The sequence below is a fragment of the Syngnathus floridae genome, chromosome 4, assembly GCF_059516105.1.
Source record: "Syngnathus floridae isolate MCC-2025c chromosome 4, RoL_Sflo_1.0, whole genome shotgun sequence".
NCBI lineage: Eukaryota > Metazoa > Chordata > Actinopteri > Syngnathiformes > Syngnathidae > Syngnathus > Syngnathus floridae.
The window spans coordinates 16,644,917-16,665,603 of record NC_142416.1 but is presented as its reverse complement, the minus strand read 5'-3'; the positions used below and the strand labels follow the sequence as shown (position 1 = coordinate 16,665,603).

The following is a 20,687-nucleotide window of genomic DNA, read 5'->3' as shown; positions in this document are numbered from 1 at the left end:
ACTTCCTGCTGGGAAAAATGGGCACCCCAAGCTGCGATTGAAAGCTGAGGAAGAAAGAGACAGCGAGTTTTCCTAGTAAAGGCAGAATGTGTGTTTTTGTGTGTGTGTGTGTTTTGGACGGGAAAGACGGTTTTTCCATGTGATAATATTGGACTGCTGTGAGATGAATGTGCTTATAAGGTCCTTTCTATTTGACCTTTACCGTCGCAGCTGCACCCTTTTTCTGAATATATGTGCAACAATTCTCCTTAACTATTTATAAAGTCCTTTTCTGATCATCAACTCCTGGTTCAGCCAAAACCCCATTGAGGTGTGACTGAACCCGTTTAGTTAAACAAGTTGTTGCCTGAGGGGGTTGGAGGGCTGAGATGTGACGTGGCCCATCATTGAGCGGATAAAGGTAAATAGGGAGGTGCTGAAAAATTAATAAGGACTTGACATGGAGCCCTGTGGCACTGCAACCCAGCTTCATCATCATGGGCTATAATGGAGCGCTATAGCAGAGCGATGCCTTCAGGGCAGCTTGCAGGAAGCAGAAGCTGCACTTTTCAACCTCCCATGATGCCTCACGGGTTAACAACGGCGTTCAAGGGCCCCATTTGTCCTCAAAATAATCCTCAATCCAACAGCGACATGTAGTTTAATCAAATAAAATATGTTCTTCCTTTTGTGTAAACTCTGATCTATTGTCCCGATAGCAAATGCTATGTCAGGACACATCCAGTACCTCCCTCCTGTTTTTGTTTTTTTCCAGGCCCCTCCAGGCTGACACTTTTGAACCTCTCTCAATTAGCATCCGCACTCCCTGCGGAGTGGCCCTCGGAAATGCCCAGGCTGTGAAAGGCACAGCCTTTCCTCTGCCAGCCAGCCATGTGGGCACGGTTGCTCGCCAGTTGGCACGGCAACAAAGCAGGGTGTGAAAAAACTCAATCAAAGCTGTATTTGGCGACTGGGTACTTTCCAACGCCATATACTGCCCGCACTTTTTGTCACGTCTTTCCGCATTGCTCTACTACTCAAATCACTTCATAAGCACAAGCTTGATGGAGGAAGACGGCTTGGGATTCGATTTCAAACTTCCTCCAAGGACGGAATCTGGTGACTCAATCCCATTTTTCAGGAAATCTTGGCATGTGAATGAAAACATTTTCATGTTGCGTAAGCACGTATGTGTTTAGAGAGAAGACGGGGTGATTGTGAATATTCAAATGATGTGGGGGGGGAACAAGTGTGGAAGGTGTAGTGGGAAATGTGTTGTTTTGCATAATTACCTCGTAATTTCGAGCCTACCTGTCAGTAATTGCTTTGTTTATTCGAGGTTGAGGGCTAAATGAATTCAAACTGACTGTCGATACTCTCATGAGTGTAGCATGCAATGTAGCTTGTTAACGTTTTTTTTTTTTTTTTTGCACGAGTGAGGTGATGAGTCTTTAATTAGTATAGTTCTGTCTTTCGTCACCCCACGGTGTTCCTAAGTCAAACTTGCTCAAGCCGCATGAGGTACAATTGCAAGCATTTATCTGCAGTTTACATTTATCGTTTTTTTTTTAAAGCATGGCTGTTGTTGTTTTGCACAATTTCTCTCGCAGAAGTAAAAAAAAAAAACTTGTTTACTTGCAGTCTGTATATGAAGAATGATTCATTCAGTCCGCAAAGCAGTGAGCAAACAATTACAGAAGTGGAATGAAAGAAATAAGGAGTGAATAAAGACAATCAGGAGAGTGTGACCTTGTAATGAATTCTCAGCAAATCAAGTCATGAATGGATGATGTTGTTTTCCCAATTTCAGCATCAACAGACAGTCATTAACATTCCTAAGGTCAATTAAACCGCGGTAGACAATTTATTGAAATACCTTTTTCGATTTTTCCCTCATAAGAACAAAATTGAAATAGAATGAATTCATTTTTTATTTTCTATCTGTTATTGATTACAGCTGACTGGATGAGAGAACGTAGTGCTGCGAGAAATTGAGGAGGCGCAACTGAAAGAACGTGGGCACGTGAGTATTGTTGTATAAATATGTTTTTACGTTTTGCTTCCTCACTTCTTTGTAAAGTAGCACTTGTTTGAAGGAATATCATTATTGTAACATCTTTGCTCATTTCTGTTAGCTTATCTGTGCTGTTTTACATTATAGCATCAAGCTAGCAGACTTTCATTAGAAGTTAAATGGTTTGGTGTTCAAACATACAATATTTAAATGTATTTTGCTGTAGGCTTTTTTCATGTGTTGCTGCTCCATGTGTGGTAAAGTCATATTTGTTTGAGGGTTTATGCTTATCATAACTTTAATGCTAATTTCTGTTAGACCAGCGGCTATGGCTTTTTGCATTTTAAATTTATGCTAGCATCAATCTAGCAGACCGTTGTCGTGCAAAACTCAGTTGTTTTTTTTAAAATATATATTGTTTTATGTGTCAGTTTTAGAGTAAACCAGGAATAAAACAACAATAGCAAGAATTCTAGTGAAAATAAAATTTCATATGGCCTTTACGAAGCAGAAGAGGGTCTGTGATAAATGTAATTCAAGTACTCTTACAAAATTCAGATCAACTCAGAGGGTCAGTTCTGCCTTTCATTGAAAAGACACAATGGCTCACTTTTACTTTAATGCCACTATATGCATGACATTCTCTTCACTGTGCCTGTACCGCCGCTCTCTCCGTCATTCTCTCTCCACGATTTGCAATTGAGCCCAGTGAACAAAAGCCATGACCTTCAACTGTCTCTCACCGCGTCTCCGCTTCTCATCTTTGTGCTGTCTTCTAAAAATAGGAGATAGCGACGCAGCGCTTCATCTGGGCCTGTGGGCACGTGCTTTGGCGGTGGGGTGCCAGGGATGAGCCTAATTAACTCGTGGTGGGAGGGAGCGGAGGAGTGAATAACGACAGAGGGAAAGATGGAGTGGCACCACGAGGAAGAAGGGAGAAAAGAAGCGGTAATGAGAAGAAAGGGTCAGAGAGGGAGAGGAGAGGCAGAGTAAGGTCTCAGGGGCGAGGATCTTGTCGTGAGCCTGCCGAGAGGAGAATGATGGAGAGGAGCGTTAATTAGACCAAAGAGCAAATCCCCTTTTCACTTTACATGGTGGTAGAAGGGAAAGTCCCGGGATGGAGATGGATGCGTCGGGCGGCTGTAGTGTCGAGATATGAAAAGGGAATATGTCATCTTCAATAAAGAAATTGAGGGGGAGCCAAGTGCCAGTGGTGGCAAGCCGGTCAAGTCAATTAATTGAGCACAGTCAAACAAATCATCAGCTCTGTCACACGCTCAGACATGCTGGAACAGGAAATGAAAAGATGTGAAATGGACACAGCACGATGGACGAGCGGTTAGCACGTCGGATTAGTGCTTAGCACGTCTGCCTCGGAGTTCTGAGACTTGGAGTCTGAAACTTTGCCTTCCTTTGTGGAGTTTTCATGCTGTCCCTTTCCTTCTGTGCGTTTTGTTTCATTTTTTTTCTTTAAACATTTGTGCTAGGGTCATTGAAGATTCATTTAAGATTTTCTGTTCGACATAATATCCTCGCAGAATGAACTTTTGTCTTGCAATACAAATACGTTTAAAAATACCAAACGTGCTGGCACAGTTTGAGTCACAATCCGGAATACGCACAGATCCTTAAGTAGTGTTAAAATAGTTTTTCTCAAATCAAATCCCAAGTCTGTAAAATGACACTTAATCCTTGAATCTGTCATTTAAAGATTTTAAAAATGTCGTCCAACCGAGGCAAGCTTGTTAACTATTGTAATTTAGGTCATTTATGTTGCCCAATTAAAAAAATAAATAAAATAATGTTAGTTGTCATTGCTAGGTAACACACATGTTCATGATATCTTGATATCTTTATTGCTATTAACTGTGAGGGACAAAAAATAAAAACAAGTAATATCATTCATTAGATATTCTTTCAATTAATCGCTTGATTAATAATATCAGAATCGGTCTAAAGAGAATCCTTATCTGTTGCTTAGCATTTTATTTTTTTGGTAAACAGGCCAGCTGATAAACCATAGCAAGCAAAATTTTGCAGAAAGCTAATTTTTGGGGAAAAGCACAGATGACTTGATAGCTCAAATTGATCTTGTTGGTATGAAAACTTACGGAATGTTTTTCCTGATTTGTCTGAGCTCCTGCATTTAATGAGCATGTCGCTCATCCGTAGAAGACTGCTGCTTTCCTTCTTCCGTTGCCAAGACTACAGCACACACGCAGCGCTCTGCCAATGTGTCTGTTTTGTCAATTCCATTTTTTATTTGACTGTTGTTTTTTGAATTAAAATAAAGTTATCTGCAGAGTGAAGTTGGTGGCAGCAACGTAGGCGTGACTAATCGCTGGGCCACTGCGTCTGACTGATAAAATTGAGCATATGTGGCACTGTACACAGATGATTATGCAAAGAGGAACCCCTTTCCACATCCACAATATTTGGTAAAAATCTGCATACCAATTATAAAATCATAGTTTCTCTCCCATGCACTTGAAATACATTTAAACATAAAAACACAGTAAAATTATTAAAACGCCCTTAGCTAATAATGGCTCTTAATTAGGCTAGTTTATATCGGGTGTAATTCCACTTCTAACCACAAGATGGCGATACACTATATACACTATTACACCTGCTGTATTAAGTTTTTGTTTAACATTCTGTATTAAGTTTTTGTTTAACATTTTAGAATATCATCACCTGCTTGTAATGGCTGCAGGTTCATTTTATAATGTGCATGATTATTCCTGCATAATGTGAGATTTGATAGTTTAAAAAACGGGATTTGTTAAATGTAAACACACTTTGCGATTGGTACACTGTTAGAACCCTAGTCCCTTTTCAAAGGGATTACAATCTAGATGTTTTGTTGTAATGACAAAATTCAGGCACATGGAGGAGGTGCACAGTTTGGTGTTGATCCAAACTGGGATTGTTTCGCTTTTCCCGAGGCCGGCGCCTCTTGCGTCATTCCAGCCGTGTCTTTGTGTGAGTTACGCAAGGTCACCCTCCGCTTCCTATCTGATCGCTTTGATTGCCCTGCGAAAGAAATACAAAGCTCATCCCGTATCTCCTCCGCCTTCTAAAGTGTGGTGGATAATCTTTTTTACCCCCACAGCACACATCCTTCTTATTCATCAGTACGCGTATTTGCATTTTCAATTAATTGCCAGCATCAAGCGCAGCGACTGCAGAAGCAGCCCCGGCATTGTGTGTGACCTTTAATTGCAACCATTACGCCGGGAACCCGCCTTTGAGTGTTCAATTGTACACCTCCTTTAATTATAGGAACGCGGTTAGAAGCATTAGTCAACAGCCTAATCGAGCCGATACTGGAGCACTTCTCTGTGAAGCCGAATGTTTGATTGCTGCACTGTTCATTTCTCACACTTGGTCATTGAGTTGCTCCTTAGACATTGTTTAACACGTGCATATTAGAAAATGCACTAATGGTGTTTAAAGGAATATTGCAACGATTTGCCTAATGCCTGTTACTGAGCATTCAACAAGATGGATATCTGTTTAATCACTGGGCAGGGAGTCAGAGTCTGTCGCTGTGCGGAAATGCAGCACTTGACTAGATATTATGGATGGATGGATGGATGGATGGATGGATGGATGGATGGATGGATGGATGGATGGATGGATGGATGGATGGATGGATGGATGGATGGATGGATGGATGGATGGATGGATGGATGGATGGATGGATGGATGGATGGATGGATGGATGGATGGATGGATGGATGGATGGATGGATGGATGGATGGATTAATGGTGGACGGATGGACGGACTGACAGAAGAATGGATAGAATTCTATTAATTAGCATTAGCAAGTAATTGGCGGGTCCATTCTCAAGTTATATATTTCCACTTGTTTAAAACAGAGTGTAATTCTTTCTGTTTTCTGTTTAATTTGAAAGTAAAACCTAAACCTGGAGGAGCAGTAAAAAGTTTTAACCCGTTTTTGAAATGGTCACTGTGTGTATTTAAGTTTTGACTTCAGTTGATTGGCATTGAACCTTTACAAACAGTTTGAATCAGAAAATGGATGGGAGGTTATGATTTAGGAATATAATTATATTATATTATTTTATTTTATTTTATATTATATCATATTATATTATATTATTTTATATTATAATATAGACAAGTGTTGTCTAATCCAACATTATAGTGATATAAACCGACATTTCTCCTCAAAAGAAAGTCAAATTTCAATAGCAATAGGCACTGAACACACACATATCAAACATTCTGAATACATAGTCTTATTATTTAAACTAGAATGTCTTCTTACACCCATGCGGGCGCAGGCTGAAAGTCAAACAAGCGCACTTATTTGTTCATATACTTGCACTCTTCTCGCAAATAGATTTAACTTATTGCAAGTAGGAACAAAGAGAAGACGCGGTGCAAGGGGGATGCTGAAAAGAAAGGGGGAAAAAAAAAAGCAATTATTGTGTCAGGAGCTCGACGCCTGACCTCTGAAGTAAATAAGTCACCGCGTGTGGGTGCGTTTGCGTGTGTGTGTAGATCCTAGAAGCCATTACACAACACACGTGCATACTCCCATTGGCGTGTACAGCCACACAAATTCAATCGTGTATTTCAGTGTATGTAACACGCACACACGAGATGCCACAGCCTGTCACTCATCGGTAACCAATCTCGTGCTGCTGTAATGAACTGAGCCAATGACACAAAGGGCCGTACCAGAGAACTCCATTCCTGACCCCGCTCCACCTTTTTCCGCTTGCACTTCCCATTTTCTTCTTTGCTTTCACTTTGCCCTGATAAGAAGCCGTGAGACGTGCAAAAGAGGCGGCCGGCAATTTGACTTGAGAGAGACAGAATAGGAAGGAAGACAGCGAGAAGAGGGTAGCAATTGTGCACTTGTCAGTGTACAAGCGCAGCCTCCGATATAAATCTTAATATTCTATTTAAGGCTTCTCTTCATCATCACCGCGCACTGATTTATTAGCGGGGTTTCCCTTTCCAATTTATCAGAATAAACCATGAGCCGAGGAGAGCAAATTAAAGCAAACAGCCGACTGAGGCAGAGAGACAAAAGCCTCACGCTGCATGTATCATACTTCTTCGCGTGGGTTACGTTCCAAACAATAAGTGAACATTTCTGTATAAAAAGAAATTTCATACAATCATATAAAGTCCTTTTGAAGGAAACTTGATTCAGAGTTATCGCTGCAATACTTTTTCTGTCAGTTGGGAGCACCAATGAATTTCACACTCAAGACGGTTTGGTCAAGTTCTGACCTTGGGGAGGAGCATTTCTAGACTTTGGTGTTTTATGAGACGTCGTCAAACTTTGCCGGGCACGGTCTGCTTAAATTCAGCTTTGAAGGAGAAAATGAGGACTTGAAACATCAGGGTGAGACATGCTTGCTAAATTTTATGTTGCTTAAAAAAAAAAAAGCTTTGGGTTGACTCAATTTGTGGATTTCTTTCTCTTATGAATCATCAATAGAATAGAATAGATCTTTATTGTCATTGTCTCACATGTACAACGAAATTTAAAAAGCGCCAACTGATCAGTGCAAAAAAAAATAAAAAAAATAGAATAAAAAGATAAAAAAAGATAAAAAATACAAGCTAAAAAAGATGAAAAAAGCAAAAGGGCCATCTTAAAGTGTTCTCTACTCTCTAATTATACTCATAAGTCTCTCTTACCAAGCTTTTCTTCTTCTGGCCCATCTTTATCTCCATCACAGTCTCCATGACATGTAATAAATGACCAAAACACACAGAGGCATTATGAAAGCGCATATAAGAGAGACAAATTATACAAGACCGAGTTCGGTGCTAAAATATTTATTTGTAGTCACTTTATATGGATAAATAACACCCAAAAAAAAAAAAGGGGGGCTTCGGTTGAAAGCAAGAACCATTTTCTTCTGGCGGTGTCATCACTAATTCTCTTCAAATGAGTAAATGCATCATTGACCTTCGTGAAGGCAAATAATGGCAGTTGTTTGAAAAGACGCTGTGCCCCCAGTTAGTTGCTAGCTGAGTCATCCACTTGGAACAAATACAGTAAGAGCTTTCTTCAAATAGACAGCTGCTGGGAAAAAAAAAAACTTTAACAACATAAAAATATAAGAATAAAAAAATATATAAATAAATATAATATAAATCATAAATAATTGAAATAATAAAAATATTAACGACAACAAAAAAAAAAGTACAATAATGGCTGAATGTATCATAAACTTAATGGAAACTAAAAAAGGAAAATCTGACATTTCTTTTGAGGTGTGATTACACAGATTTTCTTTTAAATAAACAAACATATAATAAATACGTATTTTTATTTTTGCACGCTTGTAAGCGAGCAAAGCTAACGAACGAGGAAGTTCCAGCAGGATCGATCGACTTAACTGGCGTGAGCAGCCTACGGGCGACACGTGGCATCGACTTAACCTATTGGTCAGTCAGTTGCGCTCCCCCGATCACTAATCGTGATAGTTATAGTCTGATGGTGAAAAGGCCAGATGGTGTCATTGACCTCGTCACTCCTGACCTTGATCCTATGACCTTCGAGTGCGGTCCCAAGGGAGTCTGGCATAGTCCCGCCTGGTGAATCGATAACTTGCGGGCGGCATGTCATAAAACGAGCGCTCCCATGAGATGGCCAGACTGCACCAGTGTCCATCGTGTGAGTCGCGTTTGTTTTTATGAGCAGTGACAGATCTTAAATGCTGTTACTGGGCAGATTTATCATCACACAACATCGGCTGCCCTCTTTTCCGCCGAAGAAGCAGTTTTTTTTTGTTATCCTTGATTCAAGATGGCTTCCAACCAACCATCTCATCCCTCCCGCTCTTCCTCTGCACTTTTGTCTCGTCCATCAAGGTGGCAGTTGGCCCCTGCTGTCTGACTTCCTAATGAGCCTCAAGCACGGGTCCAGCTTGTTATGGTGATGAGGAACTCCAGGTCGGTCGAAAGGTGAAAGACCTCCCTAATAGGCGTGCCCTCACTGCCCTCGACAGGTTCCTCTCTCCCCTCTCTGTCGTTACGTTGATCACCTGCTAATGAAAGCACATGCCAGACCTTCGCCTAGCAACAAGATTCATTTAGCATGCTAACTGTGTCCTGTCTCACAAATATATTTGGATGTTCTGAAACGAGTTTAAGTCAATTGATATTTCACAACAACATGGATCAATATTTATACAGCAGCAAGCCACGCTATTGTTTCAACCTCCATTGAAGACAGATGAATTGCTTGTTTTAAATGTCACCAGTGAAAACATTACAGGGATTAATTATCCGATTATGAAAAATAGTATTATAGAATCAAATTTGTTGAACCGTAGAAATGGTCAGACTCCGCCCATCTACAAGAAATTGTAAATGAACCACATGCTGCTTCACCTAATGTAGCAACCTGCATCCATTCCACATTCTAAACTCCCTGAATAGAGAGAAGAATCTAAAACATTAAGAAAAAACTCAACTTTAATATCTGATAAAAGATTCTTTGTGTGGTGGGACACAAAAAACTAGTCTTTGGATTTCCCAGTATTTTATTCCACCCAGGGATTCTGCTGAGAATTAACCTTAGGTAAATATGCGCCTGTGACTGTCTCATATTGAGCAACGTAGCCTCGATGACTCCGTGGAGGTGCGTTCAATAAGTCACGGCGCGACCCCGTTGCTTCAGTGTCACTCTCGTTCGGTAGCAGCTCATTAAAAGAGAAAAGATGGTTCCAGAAAGACGCCTCGTTAGGACTCACTTCAACATTTGATCTTGGGAGGTTCGTTGAGGGTAGGTGGGGGGAGGATGTGGGTGGAGGGGGGTGTAATCTGTTCTGCCAGCTCGCATCTTGGCTGGATGCTTTCGATTGCACGCTCGCATAAAGTTATTAGATGAGGAAGCCATTTATTGATATGCAGACGAGATGAGCCCTGCTGTGAAAGTGCCTGGCGAGGAAAATGTTCCTGTTCCTGTAAATGTTTTCAGGTGTTTTGTCGCTAGGGGAAATCTTCACCGATGAGACAAATAGCAATGAATATCAGAACTTGACTTGAAAAATATGTGAATAATGAGTCTCTGCTGGTAATGGTAAATGGTTAACGCCATTATCAAGCTCATTATCTTAAAATAGAGCTGGCTGGTATTCAGTATGTATCGTGATACATGCTTTGAGGCGTTGCCATGACATCAATGCCACGTATATTTCGATTTCGATTATATTGTAGAACTCTGTAGAGAAAAGAAACATCTCGGCTTTGATTTGAAATCAAATCAATCGGGCGACGATGTCGCTGCTGGATATAACTGTGGCAAAAGAGCTCGTTAGCATTTAAGAGGCTATTGAAGAGCCAAATCAAAGCCATCTCGCCGCCGCTTGTTCAAATATTTGAGACAATTTATTGAACATTATTAATAAAATTCTCCACTCTCCTGTAATTGTGTGATTGCACCACTCGGGGGTTAGCACCACGCGGGATCTTTAGCGTCATAGCTGAACTCTCCGTGTGAAGTGGTCCCAGTGATTAGCCCCTGTTAGCGTCGGGTCTCATCTACCTTTGTGTGTTATTCCCGCCGCATTAGTCTAATGGCCCAGGAAACGTAGATAATGACTCGCCGCGCAGATTAGCATCTGCCATTGCAGCCTCACACTCATACGCAAACGTCACACTGTGCGTGCTGACGTTTGCGTGGAGGCCATTAGCTTGTCTTTGCACACAGACGCTAATGTACAAATTGGTTAAATCACATGCAAACAAACATTACTTGCGCTCTACGCAAATTTCATGATGTGTATTTTTATCAACTCATTCAAATTATTACTTGCTTGCTTTATTTAAAATGTGCAGCGGAGTTCACTGTTTTAAACTGACGAAACAATCACAATGAAAAACAGGAACATTTCACCTTGGTTTAAAAACTCAACATGCAAAATGGTTGGAAATTATCCAGGCGGTAGTTTTTTGAACATCACAAGCTGTGTGGGAAGCCTTATTGTCTGTTTCATAGCTTGGTTAAACCGTTTGAACATTCAACAATATCCATAAATGGTTTACAAAAAAATATGGTAATATTATATATCATGTTTTGAAGCTCACTGTGACCCATTTATTCCGTGCAATGCATCCTTGCGGTTCTCTAAATCAACAAACTGCAGTGCTGTATGTGTGTGCGGGCGTGCTTGCGTGTGTGAGTGCACGAGGGCTTGGAGGAAGCCCAAGGCATCTGCTGAGATGTTCTCAGAAGAGGAAGAGATGTGTGGGCTGCTATGCAAATGAACGCATCTTTCTGTTTCTCTGCCAGTGACGTCAAGGGTTGCATGTATGCATGATGGAGACTCCCCCCGGCCCCTGCAGGGCAGTGAAGCAGACCAGAGGGAAGTCCGTCTGAAGTCTAGCCGTCTACAAGGTTTGCCATGGATGAATGGGTGGATTTGGATGGATGGATGGATGGATGGATGGATGGATGGATGGATGGATGGATGGATGGATGGATGGATGGACGGACGGACGGATGGATGGATGGATGGTCACTTATCCTGCTGTGAGTGCCAATCTGGCGCATCAGTGATGATAAAGCCTTCACCTGTGTGTGTGTGCACGTGCAACACAATGAGCCCCTCTTCCTCAAACCCCAAAATCCCATTTTGTGTCATCAAATGAGGTTCTAGCCGTGTATGTGTGTGTGCTGTGATTGCACGTGTGCATCTGTGAGGGTGGACAGCGCAAACCTTGAATATAACTGTCATTATTCATCAAGCTCACAATGACCTTTCTCAAAAAGCTTTTGGGTTCCTTCTGCTTCTTCTTCCTCTCCTCCCTATAATGATACCAGAGTCCATTAGTGGCCCCTCTTGACTGCCTGCTCTTACTGATTCACTTTGCAGATTGAGCTTTGCACTTTCCTCAGGTCTGCTTCCTCTTTTATCCCCAAATTATACTTGTATCCAAGACGGAATTGACAAATGCAGTGGGGCTTGTAAGGATGAATGCAATCCTTTCAGGGATCGCTGCTTGACCTGTATGGAATCCCTTTGGAATTAAAAAGAAAAAAAAGGGAAAAAAGTAGAAGAAAAAGCACAACACGCTCAACACGACAGTTAATCGTGCTTAAATAAAAAAGAAGAAAGAGAAAGAAAAGAAAAAACTGAATATTGAGGACATGCGAGGATGCTCTGAAAAGCAAAACATACAAACGTGAATATTGATATTCTTTCAATGAAGATTCGAACCCAGATCTGAGTGCGAGACGGACATGCTAACCTCTATTCCACCATGCTAATAGTCTTTTGTATTTTGTGTTCCAAGAGGTCTCACTGAAGCTCATTGATGAGGCGTATAGGACGTTTTTGCCGCTTTACTCACTTATCGGCCTGTCATTTTCCGTCTCATTATCTTCCACAATCATTCTCCATCATTCTTTTTTTTTCATCTAAAATTGTTCTTCCTGCAATTTGTAGATGGCTGTTTTGCATTGTGACCTCAAGAACATTTTAGACACACAGCATAGAAAGCCTCCTGAGACAACACACACCTTGAGCCTATTTGGTATTTGCTCAATCACTCCACCAGTGTGTAACATTAACGTTTTTGGCTTATTCTGACTCATTATTTCCATTCTGAAAAGTGTTGTCAATAATAGCCGACAGGAATAATAATAGTCATTGTAAAATGAATTACAGCTATTTAAAGAGTCAACAAAGTAGGGCTTTATTTGAATGAGGCGTATAATTTTCTGAGTAAAAGACCCAACTGTTGATTGAATGATCACTATTTCAGTACAACGAAAAAATTGTGTGATTCTTTGTTTGGTTTGTTCTCTGCAAATGCCGCCGCCTGAGTAATGACGGACGGCACACCAAAATCAGACATCCTAGTCGTCAAGTTCCAACATGCATTATGCCACAAATGTAGTGTAATTGCTGATGGAAGAAACTTAAAAAAAAAAGGCTTTGAAAATACCACATCTCCATTAAAAAACATCTCTGCTTTTTGTGCATGTGATATTTTCATGCTCACCTTTATGGCGACAAAATGCCAAATATGCTATGCTGTGGACCGCATAGCAGCATGAAAAAAAGTGGGATGTTATGAAAGTTAGTTTTGACATCATTTTTGAGTGTGCTGCTTAACCGTGTCAATTGTACCAATTAAACCCACCCCCACTAGAATTATTATTTTTTTAAATAATCCATAAATGACTCTCACTTTGCAGAATTAACTAACGCCACGTCGTTTTTGCAAGTATTCTTTGAAACAAGCCTACTTTTATTTTTATCACAGTGTAATTAGTGAGATGAAATATGTGGCATTTTACTACGTGATGTTAGCGAGAGCCTGTTTTGTTTTGTCCCGGGAGTGTGATTGCTGCCGTCTTTAATTAAAGCCCGGGCGGTAATTGCTGTCACAAGTGCTGCAAATACTCTGCGTTATTGTGCTGAACCAGTGAAAACCGCATTAATACAACAAAAAAGGCTGATTTAATGGATGTATTTGTGCGAGAGGAGGGAAAACATATCCGACGGGAGGAAATCAAGCTCGATGTGACATGACTAAAGATTTTGAAACTAATTATGCATTTTGCCATCGCAGTGTCAAAAAAGAAAATTGGATTCATTTTCAGTTAAGTTCTAAAGTTGGATTTCTTGCATTTTATCCCAAAAATATAAAATACATTATGTTGAACCCAATAAGTATAAAAAACCAGCATATTAATTTGCAGCATTTAATGTTAATTTGACCTCGTTGTGCTAACTTGTCTCATTGCATTCAAAAAAAGTTGAATAAGCTCAATTTTTAAATATTAACTTGGGAGATTCAACAACATATTTTACATTTCGAAACTTTTTCCTCACATTTACAGCAGAAAAAGCCCAAAACTAGGATGCACAGCGCTAACGCTAACTGAGAGAGATTCAGTATTTGAAAAATCGCTCCTCATTGAATTCACCTCACCCTCTCACTGCCTCGTTTTTGTAAACACACACCCACATACACACACACAAATATGCTACTGATTCAGTCGCATCACACAGCAATTATCAGGCCATCATAGCGGTGATAAAAAGGCTCCCTAATGCGCCGCGCCCTCAGCGGGGTGCACCGTCTCCCCCGTCTACCTGCTCCCCACTCCTCCCCTCAGGCCCGACTAGTCGCACGCTGTAATTGGATTAGCCGTGACAGTAATGCACTGCCGGGGTCCCGCAAGCACAAACACGTACTAATAAATTGCAAGCGAGAGAATTAAGGCTTTCTCTATCATTTACGAGAGATTATGAGTGGCAGAATTAAGTAAGTGCGCGAGCTCATTGATGCTTTGCTGACCTTGGAGCTATTGGAGTAATAGCATCAGAGCCGGACGGACAGTGCCTCGCGGTAATTAGCTAGCGCGACGGCAGAAAGCCTCATAATATTGTCGTTGCTATTAATAATGAGAGTGATAAAGGCAAAGTAATTACGGTATTCATAATGATGTAAAGCAGGATCAGATTTAGCAAGTGTGTATGTGTGTGTGTGTAAATAATGTGTTTTATTATTTGGGGCAAGTGTTTATGTCATAGTGGATTTTTAAATTTTTTTTTAAATCTCTGCAAAGAACAAAAGCCAGAGGCATTGTTTTATTCCAATTCAGCAGCAAGGTGATGCAAAAGCAACACAACCGATTTCCATCAAAATTTTGGGAAGGTTGGAATGTGTGCTGAGGGAGAACCCATAATAAAATGTTTGCCAAAATGCAAAATAGTTTAAGATAGGTTAAAGGGGATTTTCATTTTTAAAACTGCTAGCAAGATTTGAGTGTAGCCTCACTTCATTACTCCGTCCCCCGCAGATTTTTTCCTTTTAGTCCGAGGAAATTGCTTGCTCCTTGAGTCATCATGGAATTTATAGCTCTGGATTGGAATCAGAAATTGTACAAGGAAGTAGCCACCAAAACACATGAGCCGTGTTTTTGATAAATTAAAGTCCAGAAAGATAATCTCAACTCGAATCATGTTCCAGTAAACCCTGACGTGATGCATTACTTTTTTGTGAATCCATATCTATGTTCTGAGAAGCTCTGGCACTACTTTGTTGCTCCTAATCGGATTTGGTAATTGTTTTTTTTTAAAATAGCTAGCTATTGCGACATGAATTGCATTAAACCTCTAATACTATTCACAATAAAACGGCCCCATTGCCTCAACATGCAGTTGGGTAAATAAATAGCCCTCGCACATGATTCTTCCAAAATTATTCCTTTCACAGGATTTCAGAGATTTAATTGTAATCAATCAACTCAGGTATTATTTCAGTCAGCTGTTTGGCCATTTTCTTTTGACAGAGGTCAGGGAACACAATGTTCCCGACAGCGTTTTTATTCACATGCAGCTCACTCCGCTCCCCCCCTCCCGTGCCGTCAGTCGACCTTTTCCAGTCTCTTCCCCTCCTAGCTTCGCCTTGACCTTTTTGCCTGTTGTCATCTCAGCTTTGGCCATTTATTTCGCCCCCAAGGTAAAATCTCACATTTGCGCTGTGGTGATTTATTTATTGCTTGTAAAACAAGTTGCAGATGAAGCACAATTTTGTTCCTTTCATTCGGGAATGTACTCTTTGTTGTTGTTCCGTCTTGTATGCAGCAATAAGCTCGACAATATACATAGAGTAAGTCAGACGTCTTCTATTTAAGTGCAATAATCCTGCAGGCTGGTGGAGGAATTTGACAATTACTCTGATTTTAAGCGGAACGACCTACTAAATAAGTGACCCTGCCAATTTCACCTCGCTCGACGGTATTTTCCGTCTAATCCGGTGATTCATGCTTGTGTTTTGACTGACTGACGGGCAGCCTAAGTGGCGTATGATTGAGGTTTATTGCGGCAGATTTGGGGAGCTCTGTTCCTATTTGCCAGAGGCTCTTTTCCTTCCGCCGCTCGCTGCCGAGTTGAATTCATTATCGTGCGCGCCGTAGGTGGCGGCAACTGGCGTGCTCCTGACGCTACTACGACCATTTCGGAAATGGAAGTTTGCCTCGGGCCACGGTTCAATCCAAGACTTCCTTTGCTTTGATACCAAAGAGTGGATTCGTTCTCCTGTTGGTCCAAGCTCAGATCTTCCACAAGCCTTAAACACTAAAACAGTTTTAGAAGTAACTGTAGATAGCTATATCGAAAATAGTAGCTTCGAAATCCTGGTGATGGTGAGAATAGCATCTGGCTGTTGCCATGGAAACCCACTTAATTGGTCTAAAATATTCACTTCCATACAAATTTTTGTCAATAACATAACCCCATGACAATTATCGCAGCATATTATATCATCGGATAAAAATAATTGTGTGCTGTTGTGTGTGCAGATTGTGTGACCAAGCGGAATGTGTGCATCGTCAGCACTACAATACCCATAAGCCCCAGGGTGTCAGCTAACCAATTAGCTCCAAATGTTCCTGTCAGCCAATTATGCTGCAATAATCATCTCACTGGAGTTCCCCCACCCTTCCAGCACACTTGTATCGACACCCCACTGTAGACCCACACAACCACCTTCACGTGTCCGCCACATGTGCGCCTGCGTATAAACCAGAGATGAAATAGCCGTCTGCCAAAGGCAAGCGTGAATCCCAAATGCGCCTATAAATTGTAACTGGATGGGAATTTGGATTGAAGGGCGGTGCGTTTGTGTCTCCGGGCTAAACCCAAGCTGCGGTATATGTACTCAAAACCTCCTCACACTTGAAGAAAAGAACCCGCACCACTATCACCTTCCAATTACTTCTTCAGTTTAATCCCTCCTTTTCTTGTATTGCTCGCTTTGAAGAGGACGCGGTGGGAAGTGGGTCAGCAGAGAGCCATGTCAGCTGTTTGCTAATATTTGCAGCGGGTGGAAATGTGTGTGTTGTGTGTGGAGATTTACATTGTGTTTGATGTGACTAAAGCACACTCTGATGTTCATTAATGTGCTCTCCCTCCCAGGGTCTTCACGATGAGATGCAAATGAAAGCCCCGGCCCTAACGATAATCGTTCAATTGAAGCACTTGTGACTGTTGGAGAGATTCAATCCAATTGAACACCTCCAATTCAAAGTCAAATTTTTGACTGCAAAGATAGTTTACTTGAGTCGTAGGTACAAAGCTTCGTGAAGTCTGTTCAAAAATCGATAAATTGCTTTAGTAGTTACATAAACGGCAGATTAACTAGAACGCATATATGTTATTAGACACACGGACGCAATAACACAATAAAAGTCGTAATTACAGACATTAATCGGACTGCTCGCTAACGTAGCATAGCAGGCTAACTGTAGTTTTATTGTGAAAGGCGGCAGTGGGATCACAGATGTTGAGCTCATAAAAAAATGGGAGCAAAACAAAAGTGTGGCCGTTTTATTTTTTTGTTCGCTATTAGCGCTCAGTTGCAAATCAAGTCATGCATCCTGTCTGCGAGCTTGTGTGTGGATGCTGAGAAGCGCCACATGAGTCCTCCCTCAGACACAAAGAGGCTAATATATGGATGTCGCAGTCTTATGGAAATACAGTCCAGCTCCTTGTCGCCATGCTCCCACCTAATGCATGCCGCTAAAGCCCCGAATAGACCATTATGCATCTGCAGGAGAGGGGAGGGAGGGTCAAGAGACCTCCGATGGAAATGGGCATAGGGGGGGGTAGGCATGAGGGAGACATTAATTCAACTTGGGTCTGGTGAGCCACTCAAATCCCATGTGCTCCTTCCATAATGCACGTACACACAAACACACACACACCTATGCATATATTTAGGCCTACCTAAAAAATATGCCCGCATACAAATAAGAGGAATATTCACCGTGAAGGATATGCACAGTACTTTTGATAGTTTGAGATTTGCAACCTTGAATTATACAGTTTGCATGAATATTTGTCATGTGTGCTGCCATGACCTATTTTTTGCCTTTATTAAGCAAAGGCACTGAATACTGAAATAATGATGATCTCATTTCGTTTTACTGTACAAGCCGGGTCTGGTGAATAGAACACAAAGCCCTTAGTTGTTTTTGTTACGCATATAGACAGTCGCCCTATCGCTGAAGGGTTAACAAAACCCACACTTGGAATTAAAGCGAGTGAATCACTACACCAGGCATGTCAAACTCATTTTTCTCGCGGGCCTCATCGTCGTCATAGTTTCCTTGGGAGGTCCATTATAACCGTCGACCCAAATAAATATACAGTATAGGCTACACAACAAACCAATGACTAGCTAGTTTTGAAATTTTGTTGACATTTTTAAAAAATACGAGTGGTAATAAAAATTGCTAGAACCATCTCTATTTTTTTTAAAAGTGAAGACAATTTATAATTTTAGTATTGACACAAAGTCGACGCGCAATTTATGATGACACTACGGACCAAATTTGGCCCACGAGGCAGAGTTTGACACCCCTGTAATAAATACACCATCGTGGTTGCATCTCAAGGTCCCCCAAAAACCTGCTTGTCATTTCAACAAACAATATAAAACACCTCTTGTGCTAACAGGCTGTTATCCTCGATTCCGAAATCCCACAAACCGAGCCCGTAATCTCCCCGGCCGCCCGCTTTAACCGATCAATGCGACCATTAGACGAGAATGTCTCTTGTCTTCTCTCTCTTTGCTCTCCGTTGCCACCTCATCGTTGTCACTTAATCAAGTTAGGGGCTGACAGTCTGCAGCTGAAGGTTGTGGGCGAGAGAGAAAGATTGGGCAGTGAGCAAGAGAGAGAACTAGTTAATGGACATGAGCATCTTCAGAAAAAAACTGTTCTAATGGATATGGAACGCTATTTTCTGTCAGCACCTCTGCGTTTTCATCTTGTGCAATCGCGTCACACCATTGCTCCTCGCAACCTCCCACCCACCTCCCCCTTCGTAATCTCCTATAACCTTGTGCTATCTTTGTCCGTCAACCTTCTCGTGTCTCAGCCCTCCCAAATATGCTTTTTATTCCATTACAAATGGCTCCTTCCTTGATTTTAAGCTCCTTCTCCGATCACATCTTCATGCAGTATCTCCAGCATGTATTAATTGACATTTTGCATCTCCCCCTCCCCTATCCGCTGGCAGCAAGCGTCACCAAGGCAACAGCGGTTGGCCCCCACGACGACGGGGGTTGGGGTGCTAGTCTGATCCTACACCGCTTCTTCTTTAAAACACACACGTGCCTAGCAATCCTTTGACCTGACGGAACCTTGAGCTGCCCGCTAAGGGAATTGCTAATGGGTAACAAATAATAATCATGAAAAGTGGTGTTCAATAAGAACGTTTAAGCTAATTTAAGGAATTAATGAGCATTTTTATGATTTCCCTACCGCCCCCAGGGCAGCAAAGACTTTTCCAGGATGTTCTCCGTGAAGATGTACGTGCAGCTCTGCACTACACCGTGTCCATATGGCTTTTTGATATCAAGAGCAATTAAATGTTGAAAGCCATGTTGGGCGGTCGTACCATTTGCCACAAAATCTTTTTCATCTTACATTGCTCTTTGCTGCTCTCATTTTACCCCCATCAATTGCTTCTCTTTCCATTTCCCTTCTGCCTCTTTCAATTTGCGAGACCCTTGCCGGGACTCTGTCCGTCTTTAAAATAGGTTTTCATTATTTGGATGTTGGATTGAGCATGAGATTCTGTTTAGTCTTCAAATAGCTTCATCATACTTGTTTTTGGAATGTGAATTTATTGGAAGGGGTTATTGGGTGCATGGAGCAGAATTATGATATTGCAGTGATTTAAAGTCATCATTTACAATCCAAGAAATCTAGTTCAATGCTACTCGGAGTTGCCACGCGACGCTTCCCTTATATATGACCGCTTGCTATAACCAGAGGGAGACTTTAATGGCGTAATCTTTTTTATTTTTTTAACAAAACATTTTTTTTTCCATATCTGTCTGTCTTCATTGTCTCCTTCACCAAGCTCAAATCACGTGAGACAGAGGCGGCGCTAACGTAATAGACAATCAAGGGCATCCGCAAAAGAACACCTTGTAAACCCAGATTCTAAATTGAAGAGCGCTGCAATTTCCGTCAGGGGTGGGAATTAATACCACAAGTGAGCGAGATCCCACTCTGTGATTATGGCGGGAATGTATGAGATATGCTTGGGCGCACACGCTACACACATGCAGCCATACCGGACTCGCGTGCACACACATATCCGATCTTATTGGCTCTTAAAAATGCATCTATTTTGTCCTTATGTACGTGTGGCAAAGGAAAACACAAGTGATAAGACCATAATATAATGTTCTCTATTTATTGTAATTGTTTTTTTCGATCTTATTTAAAAAAATAGATTGACATTCTATATTTAATGTAATTTGGATTTTTTTCCTGTTAAGTAAGTCCCTACTAAAGTTCCCAGTATTATTTAAAAAAATAAAATAATTGGTGGAAAAAAGACGATTCTCATTGTCAGCCATGTTCTTCTCTCCCTCAGGTGCCACCTCAGTTATTTCAATTAACACGTCACCGGTTAGTCGTGCAGCTTCTGTAATGTTTTATACCGTCGAGCCAACATCCGTCATGGCTGAATCCCGAGCACCAGTGGAATTCTTTTCAATCATCTCCACTGTTCTCCGATGAAGCCAGGGACCAAAACGATCCCTCAGCACTCCCTCACACGAACGAACCGAGCTTACCTCAAACACCACCCCCTCCTTCTCCCTCCCTCTCGTGTCCCCTCACTTTAATTAGCTCCAGATTAAATTAAAAGC

The 20,687-nt window shown here is 41.3% G+C and overlaps 2 long non-coding RNA genes across 3 annotated transcripts in view; both read left to right on the top strand.

Annotated features, from left to right (window-relative positions):
* Nucleotides 1-19,158, top strand: part of LOC148399492 (uncharacterized) — a 37,885-nt gene extending 18,727 nt beyond the window's left edge. Inside the window, exons 6-8 of one of the 2 annotated variants that reach the window (XR_015857895.1) lie at nucleotides 1,937-2,002; nucleotides 11,290-11,394; nucleotides 19,040-19,158. This is a non-coding gene — a long non-coding RNA (uncharacterized LOC148399492). Of the gene's footprint in view, nucleotides 1-1,936; nucleotides 2,003-8,864; nucleotides 9,000-11,289; nucleotides 11,395-19,039 lie in introns of those variants that run through there. The other variant, XR_015857896.1, reaches the window with a different exon arrangement.
* The window catches only part of LOC148399489 (uncharacterized), a 98,222-nt gene that overhangs the window by 26,744 nt on the left and 50,791 nt on the right, over nucleotides 1-20,687 (top strand). The gene's annotated exons all lie outside the window — the stretch shown is intronic.